The 19,217-nt window shown below is 46.3% G+C and overlaps 1 protein-coding gene across 1 annotated transcript in view; it reads left to right on the forward strand.

Annotated features, from left to right (window-relative positions):
- LOC142566813 (cholinesterase-like) overlaps positions 1-19,217 on the forward strand; it is a 65,836-nt gene that overhangs the window by 3,759 nt on the left and 42,860 nt on the right. The gene's annotated exons all lie outside the window — the stretch shown is intronic.

Here is a 19,217-nt window from a genome sequence, read left to right on the forward strand (position 1 = left end):
ACTGTACAAGTAACGAGTATCACATATGTACGTTTATTTATTTATGCAAACAGCGCCTTTACGGCTATACATTGTGTGTTGGGGGGGGGAGGGGAAGGAATACTACATAACATCAAGTGGATCCGTGTAGCATTGCAAAGGACTAAACATAGCTGACAAAAGTGCAAAGACTGTAAACAAAATGATCAAACAATAAAAAATGTGCGATGTACGCACAAAGTGTAGGCATGCAGATCAAATCATCGTGGGCAGTAATATTCCCTTTGTCCCACATATGAAACGTATCGTTAGACATCACACGAAAATGTGATCAAAATGGCACTCGGAAAATGGCAGTTTATTTTCCTCCGGAATTGTTATTAGGTATAAAGACATTAGAAATATCTCTGTACAAAGAAACTTTGAATGTTGCAACTGACCGAATGAATCCAGTGACTGCTGAAAGCATGTCCGCTTATTAGGATTCCTAGGAATAGTACCAGTTTCGGAGTATTTGTCCTCAAAATATTGCACAAAATGCACGATAGTGTTACGTAGTTTTGCTTAGGGGCGCAGAAGACTCGAGTTTTGTGGGGGAATGATAAGTGGGAATTCAATGCATTTGCCCCACATGTGGGCATGGTACTTCTAAAATCGATCAATCTTTTATGGCTGTTTTTCGTACAAAGCTGACGAGGGTGAGCAAAAAGGCAATGTCTAACCACTGCTTGACGCGCTTCAGCACCCATAGTGTTGATCACACTGGTGTTACTCTCATGATTCCTTCTAAGTGGTCATAATTTTATCAGTGTCTGGCTGGCAGTTGTGAAATTGAAACCTGTGACCTACTTAATTAAAAGTTTGTCCACATGGTAATTATTACGTGATATATTATGCAACGACTGATGAAGGTTAGGAAGAAGATTTATATGTCGAAAAAAAAACACCTTTTTACTTGATAAGCTATATTCTATAACTATATTCGTCGCCGAAATAGCTACGATAAAATGCGTAAGGTAAATGAGAAAGTAAGTTGGATGAAAATGCATCCTCATTTTCGGGGCCTGAGAAATCTTCTCTGACTCTAAACACGCCGTGATTCAAAAGGAACTCGTCGTGTCAAAGTGTAAAAGCAAAATATCGGATTATTTTTGCATGCAATCTTGCGTGTTCAATGCATGCCAATAGCTCTGGAACTGGTCGTTCTAGAGAGGCGCTGTCGCTCTCGAGGTGTTTCTTGAGATTGAGTCGATGCTCATTCAGTTTTTCTTCAAGGTTGCAAATTTTACATATGTGTTCGTATTCGCACTGCGCGCAAGACGTGTCTCATAATCTTCTGCACTAAGGCAACGGAAGTTTAGATTCTTATTTACCGTACGTCGTCGTAGATGCAAGCAACGTGAGGGAAAGGCAAAAAGAGATGCTTAAAAGTGGACAACAACAGCAAAAGAAGTGAGAAAATAGAGCTGCAGACATACAAATAGAGTGCAAGGTTGAAGCCAACTAGAAAATAGGAAACATTGCGCTGGCCATAAGTAGTGAAACGTTATACCCGAAGAATAAATTAATGAGCCTAAGCTTTTATGTCGGCGAGGGTTGAATGAAACGGAACGAAAGGTGCAGTTTGCTGCGAAGAGATGCTACTGAATGATTTGGCAGCCGTGATTTGACCTGCAATATGTCAAGGTTCCCTACGGCTAACTCTATCATGTGACATTGACCGCCATTTGTGTCAAGGCCATAAAAGAGGCATTCATGAACACTTATCTTCCTCATGAGGCAGTTTGCCAACTCACGTGGAGGCAACCCCGCTGCTTGCGTGCGCGCTGAGCAACTGGGCTCAGCGCGTAAGCTGACACGGACAGCGCTTGAACTGCTTATTCAAAAGTTACGCAACATCTTGTCCTTTCACGACACAGTCTCAAGGTAACATCCGATTTCCGTGGATGCTTCTCTCAAAACGTCACACAGGCAGCGAGGCCGATAAAAGAATTCTGCGTCAAAAAAGGAAAGAAAAAAAAAGAACAGGGATTCCGCGTCACCCAGTAAAGAATCGTCGTATAGCCACCACAAGTGTTCCATATTAACTTATGGAGCGTGTACTTCGCTCAAGTATAATATTTTTTGTATAGGTTAACTTTTTTCACCTACGCCAACATGGCTGTTTAAGGAAGTTATCTTGTTCCTCTCAAACGGCTCTGTTTCTTAACGGTATAAGCCAAGGTATGGACGCTAACATACCCTTGTACGCCGTCCTTCTAGACTTGGGAAAGGCTTTGCCAGTGCGGGTGCCTCAGTTGTGAAAAATATATTTCGTGAATTTTTGTGCTCATCAAGAGCGGAAAAAAATTCAGGTCTTCCTCCCTCGGGCACCATTGATCGTCTATACGGTATTTACCCGGTAGTTCGATCAAGCTTTCCAAGACGGCTACCCCGAGAATTGGAGGCATTCTACCATCGGCTACGACCAATCGTGGCATACACAAACAGCCTCCTCTGCCGCTTTGGTCAAACTACGAGCCCCTGCTGCGTCAACTGTGGCTCCGTGGAAACGTTCGCACTTATTCTATCAGAATGTAGAGCGCACAATGATGAAAGGCACATATACGAGGCAAATATGGCGCCAATCTATCAAGGTCCGACGAGACTAAGGCGCAAATTAGGTCCCTGGCAAACTTCATCAATGCTGCGTCAAGCACTCGACTTCTTATTGGATTACCTTCAAATAATTGGCTTTATCTCAAATCCAGCTGGTATTTGAACTATTACATCGCATACAAAGGCAGCATTGAAGTCAAGACAACTCATATTCGGGCAAGTAGGAGCCGAACGGAAATGAACATATCAGGCGTTATTTTTTTCTGCCCTCCTTCTCATAGAGCCTTTCTCTCCCTTGCCACACAGCGTAGCTAGTAGGCGAGTACTTCTGCGCCGGCAAGACTCTCTGAACTTTACTAAAGAGCTCTCTCTCTCTCTCTCTCTATCTCTCTAAAGCTTTCTACAGGGCTGCTCACCGACTACTCTTTAGCTTTCACGACTAAACCTCAGTTCCTTGGTTCTTGAGTGGATGCTTAGTTTTCTAACTAATCGTAAACAGTGTGCTTTCTATGTCCTGCATCGTATCAAGCGTTCCACAAGGTACTGTTTTAGGTGCTTTACTGTTCGTAACATATATATTATTGAGCTGCCTGATTATAGTAGTCCATTATTCGCCGACAATTACGTTATTTACCTTAGTATCACTAACAGTACCGACCCCTGTGTTCTCCAGTGTGACCAAAGTGAGCACAGGTGCACTAAAGGGCTAATGTCGCTCCCATTGTGGGCTAAACCTCGCTAACTTTCTTTTTTAAATGCCGTCACTCGCGCTCATCGCCTGTATACACTGTTTCTGGTACCCAAACATTTTCTGTAATTTCGTACTAGTTCTTCAAAATACTTGCATTTTCAGATCTTACGTGGGCATCCCTCACATAAACAGAGGTTTGTTCTAAACTTGAATATGCTGCCTCTATCTGGGACCCTAGTGAAATCACACTAACCCGCGCTGTCGAAAGCACTCAAACTCGCGCGCAGCTCGTTTGAGGTTCACAATGATGAGATTCACAAATTGAGGTTCACAAATTATTATAATGGGGAACTTGTCCTCAAAAACAAAGTGCCGAAATTCTGACAGCCGCGACTGCAGACTTCTGGTATTCCATTGAAGTATAGAAGCGCACCTGACTTGCTTCCGGAATGGCTGCAGTGGTTGTGGATGGCAAGCCATCTTGCTACTGTACACCCACAAGTACTGGCTCAAGGGAATCCAGGACTTGCAGTGAGCATTTTTTTATTGAAATCGATATTAGGAGAGGTTGGTGCCTTTATGGTGGCACCGGCTACTCCTTGTCACTTGGCAAAGGAAAAAAAATTGCGTAAAAAGGCAAAATAGCGACGCAAAATATGACACTCAGTAGAACACTGGATGAATAAAAAATATACAGTCCAACAGCATATGAATTGCAAAGATTTATGCATGAGTTCAGTACTCGTACGCATATGTAAAGGCAGATGTTTTGAACAGCCAAGACACACAACACATGCAATACACTGCTAGTGCAGAACAGAATTATACATATTGCGTAAAAGTTGAGATCACCACATAAACCAGTTATGAACCACGATCAATATTTATGTTACTCATTTAGCGTATTCGGATAATCTGAAACTTAATATTCTCCCAAAATGTTGGTGTGTATGTGTGTGTGAAAACTTTTATTGTAATGAAGTCCGGAGGCTCGACTTCTGAAGCCAAGGCGGGCCGCTCCCACGTTGGCACTGTCAGGCCAAGCCTTTCAGCGACATCATGGGCCCTCTGGACGGCCCTTATTTGGTCCTGAAACAATGGGCTTTGAATCCTTTTCTCCCACTGTGTCCATTCTTCAACGAGGTTGGGGAGAGTCGCGGGACACCCCGCCAGCATATGTCTGATTCCAATGATGCCATTACAATCATTGCAGTCCATCTTAATCTCCCTCAATGGATATATTTTATTAATAGTGTACGGTGTGGGATATGTACCCGTTGGCCTGTATAAGTTGATGTTTGATCAGCAGCATAGCATCCTGAGTTGACAGCCCTGGACGAAAGCCGATCACGTTGTATGGGAGGATGTCGTTCTGCTCAACGTATTTCGTGAGTCGATTTAGGATGACATGTTCCTTAGCTTTGCCTAGACATGACGTTAAGGAAATGCGACGGCCACCCTCCCTTCCTCTGAGTATACCCCTTTTCTCCAACATTCATTGAAGTGTTCAGTTAGATAAAAGATTGATTCATCATCTAGATTTAATATCTTGTTAGTTATTCCGTCAGGTCCAGCCGCCGATCTACCGTTAAGACTGTGAAGAACCGCCCTCACTTCACTCTCAGGGAAGTCCCGGTCAAGTTCTTCACATATGTCTCCCGTATACTCGGGGATCTCGACCCCTTCATTTGGTTGTTTAATCAGGAGATATTTGGCTGCTAGACTATCCATGATATCCCTCTCTGTTTTATCTTGGCTTTCCTGATGAACCAACTTAGCTATAGCTGTTCTCTTGCTTGTCCTTGTTTCATTCTCGTTGAGCAAGTGCTTGAGGAGGTTCCAGCTACCTCCATGTTTGAGTCTACCATCAGCCGAACTACAGATCTCATCCCACTATTGCTTCACGAGGGTCTTCGAATGATCATCAATTTCTTTGTTTAATTGCGCTATTTTTTTCCTTAGCCTTCTGTTAAGTCTCTGCGTTTTCCATATCTGTAATATAGCCTGTTTAGCCCTCAATCAGATGCGCCAGCCTGCCGTCCATAGCTTCAATATTTTCCTCTGTCCTGATTTCTTTAGTGGCCTCCTTGACCTCCTCTCTGAGCTGGATGACCCATGTCTGAAATGTCTGAAGGGGCTCCTGCTCGGCATCTAGAGGCCCCACTTTCCTTCTGTTCGTCCTAATTTTTCTGAACTGATACCAATCAGTGAATTTGAAGATTCTAGTTTCCTGTCTCGGTGTGCGTATGGTTATGTGTACGATGTAATGATCGCTTCCGAGATCCAAGTTTGAATTTTCCCAATTGGCTCCTCTTGAATTGTTTACAAAAGTAAGATCAGGCGTGGAGTCGCTGCTTGTGGACGTGCCACAACGGGTGGGATACGCTGGATCAGTAATCAAGCATAACCCCAGACCCATGGCAAGACTCCATAGCTCCTCTCCCTTCTTTGTGTTCCAAGTGTATCCCCATGTGGGATAGGGAGCACTAAAGTCCCCTCCAATAATGAGCGGGGAGTTTTTGGCAACCGAAAGCACCTTGTTGAAGAGTGCTCTAAACCTCTGTCTCATGTCGTTAGGACTGCTGTAAATATTCAAGCAGAAAATGCTTTGCGTCTTACCTCAGTTCCTTTTAAGTATAATCTCAACTAGAATAAATTCAAACCTGGAATGTCTAAGGTGAATATCATGCTCAATGTATGGCAACTTTTTGTCAATGAGGGTCGCCAACCCCCTCCCCATTTTTTTGTCTCTACATATAACTTTGTACCCAGTGAGCATAATTTCGTCCGCTAAGGTTTCCTGCAGCATAATTACCTTTGGCCTGGCCTTAGATGACCTGATCACCTGTTGCAGTGCTGCTTTTTTGTGTTGGAACCCACGACAACTTCATTGCCACGCGTTAAATCCATGATTACTGTCCATTGTTATTAGGTGAGGCTGCCTTTCTATTACCTGCTATTTTCCTCTTTGTGATGGCCCCCGACAATCCAGGAATGGACTTTATACTATCCGTCTCCGATGGCAGATACTCATCGTCGTCATCCCCTCGCGCCTCCATTTTTCTAAGTCTTTTCTCCGCCGTTAGCCTCCATTTCCACAATTTGTCCACTTTAAAGTTGGTCGTTTCCACTGTCTCTCTTATCGCTTTAATTGCCTCTTTTATTTCACTGAGGGCTGAGAAGACTGAATCACCCTCGGAACTCACCGCTCTCTTTTTAGGGGCAGGGGAGTTGGATTCCCCTGGATCGTTGCTTTTGCTCACAGGTCTATCTATCTATACTCTAGCAGGGCTTGACTGCTCTTTTTTGCGAAGCTCTACTACCTGCCTGGTCAATTCTTCATTAGCTTTTCTTAAAGAAGCTACTTCTTTAATTAATTGCTCTATTCTGGCATCATTGTCATCACCCACAGCCGCCGAGGCGCCCCCAGCAACTCTCGCCACACCTTTGACTTTGGCAGCCCAGATGGTTCCTGGCGTTATCTTCTCGCCAGGTATTGAGTCTCTGTGCACGAAGCGCACCTGCGCTTCCCCTGACTTGGAGCGCCTTCTCTCCCTGGATAGTGAACGGTGCCTGGATCTGGTGCGACTCCTGGAGCGTGAGTGCTCCCTGTCCACGGGGCGATGGTTGGGCGCCAGCTGTTGCGCCTCCGACTGCGCTCTTGTTGACGACCGAGTCCTGTTGCGCTCTCTTCGACGGAGTCGTACAACGTAAGGGACTTGAAAACTTTTCTTACAAAACTTGTCGCCGGTAGGGTGATCGCCGTCACAAAATTTACACCTAGGTACACACACATGTTCATCTCCTGGGTTGCGAGTTCCAAAACCCCTGCACTGAAAAAAGTCAGGTGTTGGACACACATCAGAGCGGGGCCCGACCCTTCCGCAGGTGAAGCAGACGTCGAATTGCTTCCTGTAGAGGTAGCGTCTCACTAGTGTGGATCCATACCTGACAAAACTGGGCACTTTGAGTCCATCGAAAAGTACAATGACCGATTCCGACGTCTTGATGCACTTAGCAGCCAGCGCAAGCGGGTTCAAGTCATGCACGATATTTCTTGTTATCATAGCTTGGGAGTCTCTGATGTCCACTCTTCGGATGACGCCTTTGCATGTGGCATGTGGTGCCGCTTCGTATGCATTTACCTCGTATTCCGCTTCCATGATCTTGAAAGACTTGATTCTGACATACGTCGCAGCATGTTCGGGCTTAGGTGTGCTGACTACGATGATATTTTGAGTGAAGTTTGGGCAGACAACATCTTCACGGGTCTCGTCTTCCGTTAGGCCGGACGCCTCGATGACTGCAGAACCAATCGTGGTGGTGCTCACCTTGTTCAAATTGAGCCCTCCTCGAGGCAGTATAATGATCTTTCTGTGCTCCTCAGGCAGTTGAGGCATTCTCGAAGCTCTGATAACCCGATTATTAACCATTCCACCGACGGCGGTTTTCTTGACGCCACGATCTCGCTGACTGCGTGGCAATGTGCTCTCCTCATCCACAGCCTTTGTGCTAGCTCGCGATCTTCGGCCAGCCACTACTTGCCAGCCGAAGTCGTCCTGAGCGTTGTTTCTTTCATTTCCAGAAAAATCTTCATCTTCCATGCTTGTATCCGCCATGCCTGCGGGCAGGTGGGCTTACTAGGCCCAACAAAGGCCCTACTCCTCACTAAGCTTAGCTCCCCTAAGCACAAGTAGGCGTCTAGGAGCAGAAAAGGTTCCGTAAAATTGTGAAAATAGAAGCCCCACCTCAAATCTTGGTGTCAGTCGATTCGCCGTCGCTTCGTGGATCCAGTGGTATGCTTCTTTTCGTTGTACTCTTAAAATTGGCGAGCGGAGCATGGAAAAATAACGGAGCCGATGCTTCCACGTCTGCGCTGCTCGGCGCTTCTTCTTCCCCAAATGTTGGTGTCCTCTAAAAACTTTTTCAGAGCAAGAAGTGCTCTTTCCTGAAGGCCTGCAGTTGGCCATGGGCGAAGTATCTTTTTTAGAGTGAATGGTGTTCTGTCTAATATAAACAAATTTACTTGCAGTACCCTTCTTTGTGGATCGTATTTCGTCCACTCGAGAAGAAGATGATGCACATCTTCGTCTGGATGGACACAAGAGTACTGCTGACTAGAGACACGTTTTATCCTGTACAAGAAGTGTTTCGTAAATGCAGTACCAAGACGCAGGCGGTGTACCGATGTTTCAAATTTTCTGTTGTCCCTTCGATTATCCGGCATTGATAAGTTTATACATGGTTCTATAGAGTATAACTCCGAGTTTTTAGTTTGCTTATCAAACCAGGTAGTTTCGTTGATGCGACAGGAAATCTATCTCAGGATCAGACGGACTTCACTACGCAATTGGGGAAGATTGGTTGTCTCTGCGTTATTGTGCGCTCGATTCGCAGCTGCGTCCGCTGCAGAATTACCAGGAATATTGCAGTGCCCAGGTACCCACTGAAATGCAATTACGTGGTTCATTGCGCTTGCTTTTGTAAGTTCTTTGAGCGTCTCATCTAATAGCAAAGTGTTCAAAGAAGTTTTCTTATTGCTTTGTAGTAATGTGAGAGCGGCTTGCGAATCGCTAAAGATAACCCATTTTTGCAAATGCTTTTCTGCTGTTATGAAACGCAAAGCACACAGGATTTCAAACAGTTGTGCCACGGTGGAAGATGTCTCTCGGGACAATTTAAATCTTTGTTCTAGCGCTAAATGTGGAATAACGAATGCTGAAGTCGAGCAATTTTCGCGCGATGATTTATGTATAACATAGTTTGAAAGACGAAAGTCATCTCGTACGTCTGCCTCCTGTATACATAAAACAGGAAAGTTATGTTTAGCTAGTAGTTTGCGAAAATCAGCTGACTTATTTCGAAGGCTACTAGCATTTCACTGAAATATGAAAACATCGTTGTAACGATTATTCATTGTAAGCCTGCCGTGGAGCTGTTGGTGGTTGTGGAAGCACCAACGATTACATAGAAAGCAGTGCTTTTACCTCTGGTAGGTTTTTTGCTTGTGGAATGGCACGGAGAATTGCACGCAGAGCTGTGAATACACTGGGTAGGATCATCTGTGCCAAGGATGAAGACGCGTAATCACCAAACGGCGCTGAAGCTCCATGCGTGCTCGAAGCAAATCGCTGAAGAGCTGACTGAGATGGTCGCTGGGATGACTGGTGTGGTTGAAGCGAATGCTGAGGTAGTCGTTCAGACGTTGGATGAGGTTGCTGGGTCAATAGGAGAGGGCGTTGCTGAGAAGGTTGTTGGGAGTTGGAGGCGCGCATCTTACTGCATCAAAGTTGGGTGAGGGCGCATTGCGAGGAGGTAGCCTTCCGTATTTCAACTCAAGTCTGCGTAACCTTGAGGTAGCTCTGCTCTGAGGGCACCCGGAGTAGGAAGCTGTATGGTTTCCGCCACAGTTGGCAGACTTTGGCTGACACACAGACTTGCACTCTGAATGGTTGTGGTCTTCTGAGCATATTTTGCAGCGACGTGGACTGCGGCAGTTCTTCGATAAATGTCCAAATCTCTGGCAGTTGTAGCATCTCAGAGCAGGGTCATGATATTCTTCTACGGGATGACTCGTGAAACCTAAATGCACACGTTGCGGCATTGGTTTGTCTTCTCTGAAATGGAGAATGACTGTTCTCAGAGGGCGTCATTCTACCGCGCCGTCTTCTTGGCGATTGTAGCGCGCCTGATGACGGGCAGATGTCACGCCAAAATCCTTCAGGAAGTCTACCAGTTGTTCTTCCGTATACTCAACTGGCACATGGCGTATCTTGCCAACATTCTCGGTATAAGATGCCGGCATGAATGGCTTGACTCCCAAACCAGCAACTTCGCTCATCGACAGCAAATGTCTTGCAGATGAGACTGAAGTAACGTTGACAGAGAAACTTCCATCTGTATTCATGCACAATGACTGTACCTTTTCCTCTGCCGCGGAAACAATTACCGACGTAGCGCGGTTTGCATTCACTTGCCAGAAGTTGCGTCCTTCCTGTGAGGGTCGAAAAACAACTGGAATTCCCTCACGCCGCTTCTTTTTATACGCAACCAAAGAGAACGGCGTTTCATCGCAGTCTATATCTTCATCTTCACTTAGCTCATAGGTAGATGTCTTGTCGTCGTCAACCCGTGGTTTCTTGGCTTCACTCTCGCTTGTCTCAGCCATATTCACTGAAGTTGCGCTGGAAGGTAGGGCAGCGTCGAAAACTAGCGTCGCCGGCTTGATGACATTAGGCGTGTGTTGTGGCGCTTCCGAGTGCGCCGTTGATTCTGCGGCACTCATGCGCCTAGGAACGTGCTGTTGAACATAAGGCTCGTGCCGGTGTTCTTTGCTGCCTACCGCGGTGGTAGGCGCAGATGCGCTGGGGAGCGCAGCAAAACCACGCGATATTCTGCGTGATCTTTAGCACATAGGTATTCTACGGGATGTCTGTTCTCTCTGGACAACAGCGAAGTCTCAACACAGCACTGATTCTTCGAAGAAAACAGAAGAGAATATCTCACCGAAGAAGCAGCGGCCGCTCGGTGCGCGTTTAGCGGATGGCGTTTGCATATTAATGAGGAGTACGTGCATAACACTCACCGGCGACCTCAGCATAGCAATGACCTGGACATCTTGCGCAGCTTGATTATCTGTTGTCGAAGTAGTGCTTGGCGGTAGTCGACGCAGTGACTCCGCGGAGAAGTGTGCATGTGGTAGCGCAGGCCAAGCAGGGTCAGATTCTTTTTTCTGAACCTCGGTATTTTTCTAACCATTTAGGTGTAGGGTGCTTGGCGGTGGTTGGGGTGGCAGCGGCGTACAGGAATGCTCTGGAGGCAAAACAACTTTTTTCTTTCTTCGAAGCGTGCCGTAGATCAGAACGTCGTCTTTTAACAGTCGTTATCGCTTCCTTCCGCGACGAGCCGTCTTTCACCATTTGTCTCAAAATTCTCTTGTCATTATTGATTAGTGGACAGTTTTTTTTATGAGGCATAATGATTTCTTTTGCAGGTCCGGTACTTCAGGGCAGTCTCTTTGCCACGCTCTGCTGTGTGGGCTCGGCGCAGCGCTGGCAATTTGGCGTGTTGTTAGATACGCCACTCACGTGGCCCATTCTCAGACACTTGTGGCGTTGAAAGGACCTCGGAATATAGGATCGAATGGCATGACGAAAAAGAGCAACCTTCATATGTGAAGGAAGACAGTCGCCCTTGAAGATCAGTTTAACACAACGGGAGTCGCTTATTCGGCAAACTTGCAGTATGACTGTAGCATCAGTACCTGTTCTGACCAGGACAGGAAGGTCGCCATTCGGTACGGAGACGTCGACATCATATATAACGCCCATTGTCTTGCCTCTGCCTTGTGGGATGTAAGCACGGACACTGATGTCGCCAAGATCCGTAACAGTTCGCAATATACGTAAAGCGGCCGGGTGCTCGACGTCTATGGGCAGGACGTTCTTACGTGCGTTACGTCGAATGTCTTTTGGCTCATTCAGCAGGGGAGTTTCAAGTCGTGCCGAGATGATCTGCCGATTCATGCTTCTCGGTTTTCCGAAGAATTACGGGAACAAATAGTATAGTGTGGCGCTCCAGACCACAGGAAGGCTTCACTGTTGACGTACTTTCTGGCGAAGACCCGCCGAGGATCCTCCTCTTCGCCTTGCGCTTAGGAAGCTGTCGTAGGTAGGAAGCTGTCGTCGCTGTCATTGCTACCCGCCGTATGCAGTTCAGTGATGTCACTGGCAGTGTCAGCATCTCGGCTGTTCCGCTTCCTCGAGGCCTACGTTGCAGGCAATGCCATGTCGAGACTACGTATAATGGGGTCAGGATCCACCGCCACACGCAGGAGAGCGATAATCCCCGGAATAAAGAACAATCAGAAAAACTAAGGCAACAGAAGGAGCAGCGTTCCACAGGAGAAACACTTCATCGTCTTCGTCCCCACGTCATAAGGGTTCCTCAAAGGTCAGCAACCCCACGGTTTAGCGGTCAGCGCTACAAATGCACTGAATATTTACGCTTTTCAATGAACGCCTTTCACGCCAGCGCTTTAGTGAGATGCAGTACGAATCCACCGGGTATGTACCGCTATTCAATAAGCATCTCGCCACCTTCGGTCACTGAGTATGTTCCACTGGCTGTGCGGCAAGCGAGGGAACAATTCTCAGTGTTTACAGGCACCGGCGCTTTTTGTCTTGGAGGTCACGCGCAGACTTTTCGGCAGACAGCGTTCGTGCACAAAGGCGCGCCGTCGTTTCGCAGGCTTCGCTGTGGCGGCTTTTGATGGCACCGAGTGCAATTAAGGGAGCGCGAAAGAGAAGTCCCGCTGCGATACACGCCTCACAACTCGCTTTTACGGTGGCAATACATTGCGTCGCTTTATTGATTCAATAATAAACGCATTACATCGACAGTCATCGTGAGACGGTTTCTGGCGCTTTTTGTTTCCATCCTTTGCATACAATCTGCGGAATCTGTTTCTCTCACTTCTTTTTTATGACTCCTGGTTGTTTGTATACACATTTAATGACCCTGTTCTTGGTTTCCAACGTTCTTGACATCTTCCTCCATTACGCGTAGACGCTTTTGTGGTAGAGATATTTGTGCACTTTATGCGGCCATTTGTTTCATTTCATGTTCCTTAGTCTTTCTCGAAAACTTATCCTGTCACCACAGCATACGTCATCCTGCCGACACAGCAGCGCCGTGGTGCGGCTGCTTACCTCAAACTTCACACGCGGAGGCCACCGTTCTGGCCACCCTCCCAAAGTGTATATATAAACGCTCTACCAGTAATACTCCTACACTGGAGGAACGATGGAAAACCGCAAAATGTGAATTCCTGCACAGCCTCTGAGCGCCCGCTGCGCTGTTGTTTGAAGAGGGCATGCGGCGCCACTGTGGCTGGTGCCGGCGTAAAGCGCTTATGTTCTCTGCTCGCAGCCACGAAGCGGTGAGAATGGCCACCAGCGACGCGAACCTGTGTATGCGGTCAAAAAAAAGCAAAAAAAAATTCTGTAGACATATCAGGAAGTCGGTACCGAGGAAATCAGCAAAAGTAATTGAAACACCTGTAGCACTCAACAAAGAAAAAAAACATGTAGAATAGCTAAAATGTACGCAATTCGTAGCTCGTCTGCTCTCGATTCTTAATTCTGTCAGATTTTGCCCATGGAGCACCTCATTGATTATTCTAGGTCATTTTGAAGCATCAACACCACATCGGGAGACGTTCACTTTAAGTGTACTGCTAGGAAAATTTTCACTGTGCAAAGGACATCTTCTATTGTAACTGGTTTCAAGATATGAAGTCTGTCTTTCTGGACATTAATGAAATGACATACCGTCAGATAATGCAAGCTTGAGAAGTGGAGGGTTTTAATAGTTGTCTTTCGTTGCCCTTTGCGAAGTCGTACTATAGAAGCAGTGTATGGGGGCAGCTGATTCGCATAATATATATATATATATATATATATATATATATATATATATATATCAACAGGTTATTTCCACAATTTATACACCTCAAGGCAACACAAAAAATACGTTTATTGTTTTCAGCCTGCTATGATGTTTTGACTGAGAAAGACGTTCACTTTGTCCTGTGAGGCACGCAATCATTGCTGTGGCGTATTATTTTACTGCGCAACACTGGATACAGTAGCCAACCATTATTAAAACTCAGAAGAAATTAATAGCACAATGCATATGATAAGGCCCATAGCATTTTATTGCACTTTCTTAATTGATGTCATTATTTTATTTGCACAAAAACTACGGCACTAAAATAATATACTAGTACATACTTAAAAAGCACGATTTTATACTACAATAATAATCAATCTGTTAGAGGTTTATTATAGTGCCCAGGAACAACTAGAGAGCATTCATACTGTTGCATTTAAAGAGCAATATGTCAGGCAAAATGCACAGAAAACATGATTGTGGTAGACAAAAAAATGCGAGATAGAGCAACAAATAGGAAAAAGAAAACGAGGAAGGGTGAAAGGGAGTTAATCATCCATGATTATCTATAGATACAAAAAAAAAAACACAGGAAATGAACTCTGAAGTATGTCATTACAGGCACAATTCTTATTACACGCTTTTTTGGAGTCGGGCCATATATAGTACAGTCTTTAATGCAACAAAGCCAGACAAAGAATGAGGAATGCTGCCTGGTATACTGTTGCGGCACGAACAAATGCATATGATCAAGAAGCTTTGGGCAATGTATAATGGCATGGACCACCTTATACAGGAACAAAAAGTCTGATTAATTCAGTGTTCGATATAGAGCTGCGAGTTGAGGTATATTCGAGAACGCTGAACTATGGTCGCCAGAATGGTAAACGTAGTGCTTGAAGATAGATATCAATTTATTCTGGACGCGTTCAATGAGGTCAGAAATAGATTTGCACGTTGCACCCCCACCTACAGAGGCATACTCAAGTAGTGGAAGGCACACAGCAGAATACAATTTCAGAAACACAACAGGTGAGTGGAAATCAGGCAATATATGACATACAGTTGCAAGAGCGTGAAGGGGATGTTATGTGATTATCTGTGTGAAGAGAAGCTTAGTATTTTGTCGAAGTACACATCAAGATCTTTCATTTCATTGACCTTGGGCAGTGGAGCACCCCAAAGGGTGTATGAATATACACGTGGTGTGTTGGTCGTATTTAACTTAATGCCATACTACTGGAAGCATTTCCGGCGTCGTTCGAAGTCGGTTTGGATCCACGTCGCACTACCACAGCTCACGGTCGTCGGTCGTGTCGTTGTCGGCCTACTATCACAACACTGCCCTTCAGGGACACTGTCGCGCTCGTCGTGCGTCCAAAGAACTCGGACAATCGTTGGTGTCAGCGCCTTCGCATCGGCTGCCATCAGTGGCATAGCAGCCGGAGGCCTCGCAGCCTCCGATTGGTTGACGACGGCGACGCATCACAGCCTCTGATTGGTGCACGCCGGAGAAGCGTCGCCACTGCGTCGCCGAATTTCTAGCGTCGGCATTCGACAAAATCTCTGCGCGTCGCCACGCTTCATCCTGTTCCCGACCGACGCTTTTGACGCTTTAGCGCGTGCCGACGCGTTCCCACGCGTGCCGACGCGTGCCCGTGGTAGGTATTTAAGATATTACTAGGAAATAGACATGCCCCTCATTTCATTTTATGAATGTTTGTGAACGCCTGTAACGCATATCGAAACTCCAGCCACTCGATGCAGGTGCACCGTGCAAAAAGCGGAAAGCTGAGCTTGCTGAATCGCCTTTGATTACGGCCTAATCTGATGCCGCGAACTCGCTTTCGAGCTTGTCCTGCAATTGCCGCTTGTCCTGCAATTGTTCAGTGCCCGTTAATGTGGGTTGATCGAGTTTCAATACACAAATGTGAGCGCCAACTAGTGAAGGCAGACGTGTCAAATGTATCGGACAGTGGCAGCGGGTGATGTGATACAACAGACGATACCATATGGCATGCGGGTGTGCCGCTCACTCTCGGGAAGCGGACGGGCAAAGCAGGGGACAGCATACGTCTACATACATGTCTCTATTATGGGCCCACAGACATCACCAGGATTACATATATGGTACACAGTAAAAATGGCGTAATGAATGTCAACGAAAAGTCAATTACCACAGTCAGAGATCCTGACGCAGTACTATATACAGTAGAGTCCCTTTGAGAAGAACTCGAAGGGAGCATGAAAATTTGTGTATCTTATCTTAAGTTCGTCTTACCAGAAGAATAATTGGCAACATGACCAGTTGCATCCAGATATCTTACTTTGAAGCGGTAAATGAAGTAGACTTAGAACGTGAAAAAAATTACCCAAACAGCATTTATTTACCTGAACCTAATATTGCAAATCAGCGAGCAGCCGCAAACGATGTCATTTCATGTAATCAACTTAATAATCCTTCTGTGCATTTGTGCTGCTGGAAAAAGTTCACTAGGGAGTTCAAGCATGCATTTGCTGCCTGAGAGGTCATCGGTGCAGGCTCCGAGCAAACACAAGTACGTAGGACCGCGGTGACAAACCAACGCAACCCAGAGGAAAGTCTAGGTGATGTTGGGCGAAGTGGGGAAGGAGCAACGAGGCGTAGCGTCGCGGAGGAGGAAGGTAGGCGGGGGCGCGCTGGGTTGACTCCCTCTGGCAGTTGGTACAGCTTTTGTGTGCGATACGGAGGCACCGGGCCCGTCTCGTCATAATATCGTCTTCGCGCGCCGTACGCTGTGTGTGCGAGTGACAGCATGTGACTGTGAGCTGACAATGGCTGCTCAATATCGCATGCGGAAAGGGGAAAGGGGTGGGGAAGCGCGCCGTCTTCGGTCGTGCGCGTGGCACCGGGCCGGGAGGGAGGGAGGGGGGTGTTGTACTTCGGCCACTCGCGGCCGTGGGGGCTTCATCTTGAAAACGATCTGCTTTGTGGGCACAATCAAGGTGGGCCGATGGCTTGTAGCGGAGGTCACTTCGCTCACTCCTGCTGCCGCGATTCCTCAAGCCAGCGCTTTGACAGCGAGCGTCCGCGGTCATCGAGTGTGATGTGTTCATGTTTGCCTGCCATGCTTGTCAATTTAGTTAGTAAGCGAATGAAAGAGGCGTTCTACTGCCGCGGCTGCTGCTGCGTATGGCGCGGCATACGATCTGCGATGCGGACAGTCCAGGCGCACCGCGGGCCGATAGCTTCGTGTGCGCTATAGCACCGATACGCTTGCGCGTCACCCACGTTCACGAAGTGAAACGTCACTGTCTCTTCTTGTTCCTGCTCTTGTTTTCGCTCTGTCCACGAGTGATGTACACCGCAGCCGTGCAGTAGGGTTCCTCGATGCGTGCTCCCCCGGGTTCAGCACATCGATGCACCCTAGCCGGCAGGATCGGTGGCGATCACTCCGAATGTTCGTCTTAACTGGATTTTTTTTTGCATTGAGTGTATGAAAAACCAAACAAATGTGCTCATGTTGTTCGTTATACGCAAGAATTGTGCTTAACCGAGTTCGTCTTAACGAGAGTTCACTGCATACGATACTATATACTTATATATATATATATATATATATATATGGTCGGCGTAAGACAATTATATATGCGATATCTAAAATCTCTTGATAAACTCCATGAAGCCTCAAAAGCAAAGAATGCAAGCAAAAGATGGTGTATGAAATGTAGCTTTCTGAAATGGAAGCACTGCAAAACAGGTGTTTCATTTCATTTCATTTATTTTCTCTCAGGGCCGAGGCATTACAGAGAGGAGTGGATGGTATCAACACAAAAAAAATATACATTTTAGCAGCATAGTAGGGCTACAAGAAGTTGTTAACATGGGCGTTTTTGAATTCGTTGGAATTGACGATTGAAACAACGGAAGCGGAAACGGAAACGAAAACAACTGTTATTATAGTAAAAGAAAACGGAAACAACTGTTACGATAATAGCAGAAGTCACGTCGTACTCAACCCTCTTCATTTGTGCCACACAGCTCCCGAAGATTTCTAATGGGCCGACGGCATGACTGATTTCTTCCCTCTTGCAATACGTATACATGGTTAGCGGACTACGAGTGAGCACCGCGAACCAAACTGCTTCCTTTGAAGTGCTCGTCGGCGGCGCTTATCCTAGCGTAGCCACGGAACAACAAGCGAAGCTCGTTTTGCGGTGCCATTGCAACACGCAGCCGCCGCACACCAGTTCGGACAACGCGCCGAGAAGGATGTGCACCGACCCGGCGGCCCACTGGCGCCGCCGTACGAGCGCATGGAGCCCGCAGCGCTTGTTGGCGTCTCCGTGCGCGTAAACATGTTTGGCCGTTTTCAATATGTGCATCCGGTCACATTCATTGGCACAACTTGGTGCACTATTCTGGCAAGATCATTTTCCAGTATTGATGTTTTCCGCGTGAAGTTCAAGTTTTATGCTCTGCATGCCAGTGTCTTCCTTCTGATACGGTTAACACTTTTGAACATGTCAGTTGGTCCTCTAAATTCATGTCAGGTTTGTTTTACCTTATTATCATTTTCTCCTCGTGTGATTCTGTTAAGATATGCGTTTCATTTCTCTCTCTCTTTCTTTATTTTTTTGTGCAAGTAATAACAAATACCGTTTCGGCGTTTGTGTTTTTACCTGTTTATATCTATAGTTCTGTTTGTGTATAGGTTTCATGCACCCATTAACTGTTTTGGTCCCTACGTCCTTTGTCTTTATATATTATTATTCAAAGTATATTCGCAACCTACACTCAGACAGCACTATATACGTAAATAAATAAAGTAAATATAGGGCAACTAACACTTAGATGTTACGAAAATTACCCGCCGTGGTTGCTCAGTGGCTATGGTGTTAGGCTGCTGAGCACGAGGTCGCGGGATCGAATCCCGGCCACGGCGGCCGCATTTCGATGGGGGCGAAAACACCCGTGTACTTAGACTTAGGTGCACGTTAAAAAACCCCAGGTGGTCGAAATTTCCGGATTCCTCCACTACGGGGTGCCTCGTAATCAGAAAGTGGTTTTGGCACGTAAAACCCCATAATTAAATTAGATGTTACGAACGTCTCCCAAACGCGCGGAGGGTTGAAAAGATGCGCTTTATAAAAGCCGCGTAGCGGGCCACGTGCTAGCGTTACGATGACTTATAGCACGCAGAAGAGAGTTACTTGTAATGATACTGCACGTAATGCCATTAGTCACCTTATTCTTGCGGTGTCCCTACCCGTGGCACAAAAAGCGCCTTCAGACATGCGCTCGAAGTATGGCACTTAAATCGCTGTTCACTGTGCATAGCTAAGACCACGGGGAAATAGCAGCACAAAACTTGAAAAATATTGTTCAAATATGCGCTCCGAAAGAGCTCCAAGAGCTCCGAAATAGGACAGCCTGCTATCACGTCATGTGAACATGCCTGACGTGACTTTGAAAACTTAAATTCTGGGGTTTTATATACGTGCTAAAGCCACGATA

Source organism: Dermacentor variabilis, unplaced genomic scaffold, assembly GCF_050947875.1.
Source record: "Dermacentor variabilis isolate Ectoservices unplaced genomic scaffold, ASM5094787v1 scaffold_13, whole genome shotgun sequence".
NCBI classification, from domain to species: Eukaryota; Metazoa; Arthropoda; class Arachnida; order Ixodida; family Ixodidae; genus Dermacentor; species Dermacentor variabilis.